The sequence below is a fragment of the Phyllobates terribilis genome, unplaced genomic scaffold, assembly GCF_046119375.1.
Source record: "Phyllobates terribilis strain yellow unplaced genomic scaffold, ASM4611937v1 Scaffold_4__5_contigs__length_816908805, whole genome shotgun sequence".
Classification (NCBI taxonomy): Eukaryota; Metazoa; Chordata; class Amphibia; order Anura; family Dendrobatidae; genus Phyllobates; species Phyllobates terribilis.
The window spans coordinates 313,551,771-313,559,447 of record NW_027362764.1 but is presented as its reverse complement, the minus strand read 5'-3'; the positions used below and the strand labels follow the sequence as shown (position 1 = coordinate 313,559,447).

Sequence of the window (7,677 nt, the reverse complement as noted above, 5' to 3'; positions counted from 1 at the left end):
TTTTCCCCTATCCCCATTGTTCTCATTTTATGTATCAACTTTTTGTGTGGAACCGTATCAAAACCTTTTGAAAAGTCCATATACACAACATCCACTGCAATTCCTTGGTCCAGTCTGGAACTTGTCTCCTCATAAAAGCTGATCAGATTAGTTTGACAGGAACGGTCCCTCGTAAACTCATGTTGATATTGGGTCATGAGGTTATTCTTCTTCAGATACTCTAGTATAGCATCTCTTAGAAAACCCTCCAGGATTTTACCCACAGTTGAGGTTAAGCTTACTGGCCTATAATTTCCAAGTTCAGTTTTTGTCCCCTTTTTGAATATGGCACATTTCCTATACGCCAGTCCTGTTGTACAGACCCTGTTATTATGGAATCTTTAAAGATTAAAAATAGTGGTCTATCTATAACTTTACTTAATTCCTGCAGTACTCGCGGGTGTATCCCGTCCGGGCCCGGGAGTTTGTCAACTTTAGCGATTTTTAGACGCCGCCGTACTTCCTGCTGGGTTAAGCAAGTGACATTTAATGGAGAATTTTTGTCATCACTAACCATGTTTTCTGTCATGCGATTTTCTTGTGTAAATACGGTTGAAAAAAAAAATAATTTAGCATATTGGCTTTTTCCTCATCCTCATCCACCATTTCACTCAAGACTATTTTTAAGGGGGCCAACACTATAATTTTTTAGTTTTTTACTATTTATGTAGTTAAAAATATATTGGGACTATTTTTATTTTCCTGGCAATGAGTCTCTCTGTCTCAATCTTTGCTGCCTTGATTTGGTTTTTACAGAATTTATTTAATTTTCTGTATTTATTTAATGCCTCATCACTACCTATTTACTTTAGTTCTCCAAATGCTTTCTTTTTGTCACTTATTGCGCCCCTTACAGCTCTACTTAGCCATAGTGGTTTCCTCTTATTTCTAGCATGTTTATTCCCATAGGGTATATATTGTGCACAGGTCCTATTCAGGATGCTAATAAATGTCTCCCATTTGCTTGGTGTAGTTTTATGTCTCAGGATATCGTCCCAGCTTATTGCACTAAGATCATCTCTCAACCGTTTTGCCTTCCTGAAGTTTAGTGTCCTTGTAACCCCTCTACTACACATCTTATTAAAGGATACATGAAAACGTATTATTTTGTGATCACTATTGCCCAAGTAAGTGACCCCCAACTCGTATATTTGATATGCGGTCTGGCCTGTTGGTTAATATTAGCTCTAGGAGTGCCCCCCTTCTTGTTGGGTCCTGAACCAGTTGTGAAAGGTAATTGTCTCTCGTAGTTGTCAAAAACCTATTACCTTTGCTTGAACTACAGGCTTCTGTTCCCCAATGTATTTCAGGGTAGTTGAAGTCCCCCATAATAATGACTTCTCCTTGAGTCGCTGCTTCATCTATTTGCTTTATGATGATATTCTCCGCTGCTTCCATTATTTTTGGAGACTTAGAACAAACCCTTATCAGTAATTTACAATTTTTTCCCCCTCCCCTTATCTCCACCCACAGGGACTCTACATTTTCATTAGATTCACATATATTCTCTCGCAAGATGGGTTTTAAGCATGATTTTACATATAAACACACACCCCTCCCCCCTCGCTTGTTTGTACGGTCATTTCTGAACAGACTATAGCCCTGTAAATTAACTGCCCAGTCATAGTTCTCGACCAGCCATGTCTCAGATATCCCCACAATGTCATAATTATTTTCCAACAAAATGAATTCTAATTCCTCCATTTTGTTGGTGAGGCTTCTGGCATTAGTGTACATGCATTTTATCTATCTCTCTGTACCTCTATTCCTTCTTACTATATTGACTGTTCTAACTCCACCCCCAATTTCTTTATTTGTGCCCAGGTCACTATCTGCACTATCTTCCCCACTTATAAAATGAATATCTCCCCCCAATCCCTAGTTTAAACACTCCTCCAACCTTCTAGCCATTTCCCCCAGCACAGCTGCTCCCTCCCCATTGAGGTGCAGCCCATCCCTAGAGTAGAATCGGTAGCCAACTGAGAAGTCGGACCATTTCTCCAGGAACCCAAACCCCTCCTTCCTACACCAGTTCCTGAGCTACTTATTTATCTCCCTAATCTCCCATTGCCTCTCTGGCGTGGCACGTGGTACAGGTAGTATTTCAGAGAATACCACCTTGGAGGTCCTTGCTTTAAGCTTGCAGCCTAATTCCCTGAAATCATCTTTAAGGACCTTCCACCTACCTCTAACTCTGTCATTTGTGCCAATGTGCACCATGACCGCTGGGTCCTCACCAGCCCCTCCCAGTAATCTGTCAACCCGATCAGCAATGTGCCAGACTCGAGCGCCAGGTAGGCAGCACACTGTTAGACGATCCCTGTCTTTGTGACAGATTGCCCTATCTGTTCCCCTAATAATTGAGTCCCCCACTACCAGCACCAGCCTGGCCTGCCCTGCTCTCCTATTTCCCCCCTTACTGGAGCTGACACTCCTCCGGCTTTCAGGGGACATGCCTTGCTGCAGCAGTGCTACACCTGTACCGACACCCCCCTCATCTGCCAACTTTGCAAACTTATAGGGGTGTGCCAGATGAGGACTAGCCTCCCTGGCACTCATCCCTCTACCTCGCCTTCCGTCACCCAGCTAGCTGCCTCACTGTCCTGCAGCTCCCTACTACCACCCTCCCCCACATCTACCCCAGTGAGCAGCTGCTCAGTGAGCAGCAGACTCCTTTCCATATTGTCAATGGATCTCAGTGTTGCAAGCTGCTCATTTAGATCCAGTACCTGGTCTTCCAAAAGCACAAAGTGCACACATCTAGCACAGCAGTATGCACCCATGACCGGCTGTTCAAGGATTGCATACAGCTGAGACGTGCTACTTCCGTAACCCAAATGGACACTCATAGATGAATCTTGGTGTACAATCTCTTTGTAACTACTTCAAGTATTTTATGTTTTGCTGCAATTATTCTTTTTAATTGACAATCCAAAAATAAACCTCCACATTTTAGAATATAAGAATTATCGTGACATGTTCTTTGAAGTATCGCATCTGGTAAGAAGTCCTGTATAAATAAATATACCAAGTAAGTATATTTAACATGCCCTGACAATTGGGGGCAGCAGAGTGCTGTTCGTGACAAAATGGTGGCAGCGGTTGGATATCTGCGTGATCCCCCAATGTCAACATAAAGTAGAATATGTTAATTATTAAGTATTTTGTGTAGTACGACTGTTTTAAGGGAAGACTTGGAACCACTGGAATATGTAAAGGCATTCCAAATTTACTGTCATGGAAAGTGGCACATGCCAGATTTGACATTTTCAAAGTAAAACCAGATTTTTTTTTGTCTATATTTGCAGATCTGATGATTTTATAAAGATATCTAGAATGTAAGCAAAGGCCTATGGATTCTGTACTTGCTGAACTTTTATTTCAAATAGATGTGGTACAGTATTGTTCAAAATAATAGCAGTCCAATATGACTAACCAGATTAATCACAGTTTTTGGTATAAATTATATTACCACATATCAAACAATTTACCAGTTGGTGCAATAGATTCTAATAAAACCAACAGACTCAGCATTCATGATCGGCATGTTTTTTAGTCTGTGTATTTGAATAATTCATTAAAGGGGGTGTATTCAAAATAATAGTAGTGTGGAGTTCAATTATTGAGGACATTAATTCTATGAAGAAACAGGTGTCAATCAGGTGGCCCTTATTTAAGGGTGAAGCCAGCGTGTGTTGTACATGCATTTCTCCTTTAAAGCCTGAGAAATAAGGGTCGTTCGAGATATTGTTCAGAAGAACAGTGTACTTTGAATAAAAAGGTAATTGGAGAGGATAAAACTTAACAAAGAAGTGCAGAGAATGATAGGCTGTTGAGCTAAAATGATCTCTAATGCTTTAAAATGGAAAGAAAAACCAGAGAGACATGGAAGAACGCGGAAGACTACCTTTCGAATGGATTGAAAAATTGTCAGAATGGCAAAGGCTCAGCCAATGATCAGCTCCAGGATGAAGAAAGACCTGTGAGTACTGTGACAGTTAGAAGACACCTGTGTGAATTTAATCTCTTAGCAAAAAGTTCCCGCAAAGTCCCACTGTTAAAAAAACACATCAACTGGCCTAAAGAGAAATGGAGAAACATTTTGTGGACTGATTAAAGTAAAATTGTTCTTTTTGGGTCCAAGGGCCGCAAACAGTTCGTCACATGACCCCCCAACTTTGCATTCAAGCCATAGTACACCCTGAAGACAGTGAATCACGGTGATGCAAGCATCACGCTATGGGCATGTTTCTCTTACTATGGTGTCGGACCTATTTAGCGCATACCAGGGATCATGGATCAGTTTGCATATATTAAAATACTCGAAGAGGTCATGTTGCCTTACGCTGAAGAGGATATGCCCTTGGAATGGGTGTTTGAACAAGATAAGAACCCTAAACACACCAGAAAACCAACAAAATTGAGGTTCTTGAGTGGCCAGCCCAATCCTTGGACCTTAATCCGATAGAACACTTGTGGGGTGACATAAAAAATGCAGTTTCTGAGGCAAAGCCAACAAATTGTGGGATGTAGTCTAAGCATCCTGGGCTGGTATAACAGTTGACAGAAGTTGATTGACTCTATGCAACATATATGAAAAGCAGTTCTAAAAATCTATAGGAATACAACTAAATATTAGATTAGAGATTCACAGGAATGCTCAATTCTCAAAAAAAAGGGTACATATTGTGAGTTTGCAAAGACAAATGCAGACACTGGTATTTTTTAGAAAAGCCCAATGCTCATTTTTTGTTATTTTCTGTAAAGTAGTTAAAAATTATATACATTTCATGCTTTGAATTAAAAAACAGGGTGCAATGTTCCTAATGCATGGAAATAAAAACTAGTATAAGACTGCGTGCCCACTATGCGTTTTTCAAGCATTTTTGCTGCGGAATTTCCGCAGCGAAAACGCTTAAAAAACACTTGGTAATACGTGCCCCATGGTCCCCAATGATAATCTGCATGTGCTGTGCACATGCTGCGGAAATTTCCGCTGCGGATTATCATTGCGGAAAAATAAGCAGCATGTCCATTAATTTTGCGGACACGCAGCTTAATCGCCGCCATTGACTTGCATTGAATCGCATAATATCGGTATGAGCACATGTGCACATGCGGATATTAAGCGATTCAATGTGCGGATGGTACCCGGCTCTGGAGAAGAGGAGACTCTCCTCCAGACTCGGGTACTATTGAACCTGTTAAAAAAGAATTTAAAATAAAAAATAAAGATTATACTTACCTTCCGATGGCCCCCGATGTTTTCTCCACTACGTCCGGTCTCTTGTACGGCTCGATATGGTCTAAAATGACCTTCGGTGATGTCATTTAGTCATGTGACAGGTCACGCGACCGCTGACGTCGGCGGTCGAGTAACCTGTCACATGACTAAATGACGCCATGAAAGGTCCTTTCACACTACCGCGAGCTGTACAAGAGACCGGACGTAGCGGAGAAAACCCCGTGGGCCATCGGAAGGTAAGTATAATCTTTATTTTTTACCATTTTTATTATTTTTTTTTTAACTATTAACTGGGTCACACTATATAAATCCATGTGGGTTGCATGGATTTATATAGTGTGATCAAGTTGTCAAGCACTTTTCCAAGTGATGCTAAAATCGCTTGGAAAAGCGCTTGATAACCCGTATGCAGAAATGCATGCAAAAACGCTTGACAAACGCTTCTACCTGGCAGGAAAAACGCATGTAAAATCCGCATGCGTTTTTCCTGCCAGGGAGATGCGGAAAAAATCTGCAGCATTTCTGCATCGTGGGCACTTAGCCTAAAAATTTTGTGCTTAACTCATGTTTTTGAACACTACTGTATATCCAATTTTCTTTTTGGGATATACTTTTAGCCACTTAAATTCATTTTTGTGCATTTTTTAAACAACAAGTTTCACATTAATGCAAAATTTTATGAAGATGCTCCATGTATAAAGTGTTGAGTGGCATTTTAACCCCTTCGTGATCTGGCTATTTTCCGTTTTTGTTTTTTCCTTCCCTTCTTCCAAGAGGCATAACTTTTACATAGCCATATGAGGGCTTGTTTTTTTTGCGGGAAGAGTTGTATGTTTGAATGACACAATTCATTTTAACATGTGACGCACTGGAAAGTGGAGGGAAAAAAAACAGCGTGATGCTGTGCCGGAATAGTCACTGCTCTCCACGCCGGGAATATGGTCGTGGAGATCAGTGTCCATTCACTCACCTTAACAGGGAGCACACTGTACCTGCAGCGCGGCTCCTGCTTTGGCTCAGCGGTTTGTGTGCCCGCTATAAAAGAAGTTCTTTTTTTTTTCTCATTAAAGTACACTATGCACCCCATCTTGACTGAAAAAAAAAAACAGAAATGTAGAAATTTTTCCAAATTTATTAAAAAAGAAAAACTGAAATATCACATGGTCATAAGTATTCAGACCCTTCAGACCCTTTGCTCAGTATTGAGAAGAAGAACCCTTTTGAGCTAGTACAGCCATGAGTCTTCTTAGGAATGATGAAACAAGTATTTCACACCTGGATTTGGGGATCCTCTGCCATTCTTCCTTGCAAATCCTCTCCAGTTCCGTCAGGTTGGATGGTGAACAGCCATTTTCAGGTCTCTCCAGAGATGCTCAATTGGGTTTAGGTCAGGGCCCTGGCTAGGCCAGTCAAGAATGGTCACAGAGTTGTTCTGAAGCCACTCCTTTGTTATTTTAGCTGTGTGCTTAGGGTCATTGTCTTGTTGGAAGGTGAACCTTCGGCCAAGTCTGAGGTCCAGAGCACTCTGGAAGAGGTTTTCATCCAGGATATCTCTGTACTTGGCCGCATTCATGTTTCCTTCAATTGCAACCAGTCGTCCTGTCACTGCAGCTGAAAAACACCCCCATAGCATGATGCTGCCACCACCATGTTTCACTGTTGGGATTGTATTGGGCAGGTGATGAGCAGTGCCTGGTTTTCGCCACACATACAGATTAGAATTATCACCAAAAAGTTCTATCTTTGTCTCATCAGACCAGAGAATGTTATTTCTCATCGTCTGGGAGTACTTCATGTGTTTTTGAGTAAACTCTATACGGGCTTTCATATGTCTTGCACTGAGGAGAGGCTTCCGTCGGGCCACTCTGCCATAAAGGCCCCACTGGTGGAGGGCTACAGTGATAGTTCTCCCATCTCCCTCTCTGGAGCTCAGTCACTGTGAACTTGGGGTTCTTCATTACCTTTCTCACCAAAGCTCTTCTCCCACGATTGCTCAGTTTGGCTGGACGGCCAGGTCTAGAAAGACTTCTAGTGGTCCCAATCTTATTCCATTTAAGAATTATGGAGGCCACTGTGCACTTAGGAACCTTGAGTAATGCAGAAATTCCTTTGTAACCTTGTCAGATCTGTGCCTTGCCACAATTCTGTCTCTGAGCTCCTTAGGCAGTTCCTTTGAGCTCACGATTCTCATTTGGTCTGACATGCACTGTGAGCCGTGAGGTCTTATATAGACAGGTGTGTGCCTTTCCAAATCAAGTCCTATCAGTTTAATTAAACACAGTTGGACTTCAATGAAGGACTAGAACCATCTGAAGAAGGATCACAAGGAAATGGACAGCATGTGACTTAAATATGAGTGTCTGAGCAAAGGGTCTGAATACATATGACCATGT

General features: G+C 41.6%; 1 protein-coding gene across 2 annotated transcripts in view; it reads right to left on the bottom strand.

Annotated features, from left to right (window-relative positions):
* HUS1 (HUS1 checkpoint clamp component) overlaps positions 1-7,677 on the bottom strand; it is a 163,866-nt gene that overhangs the window by 59,252 nt on the left and 96,937 nt on the right. The window lies entirely within an intron of this gene.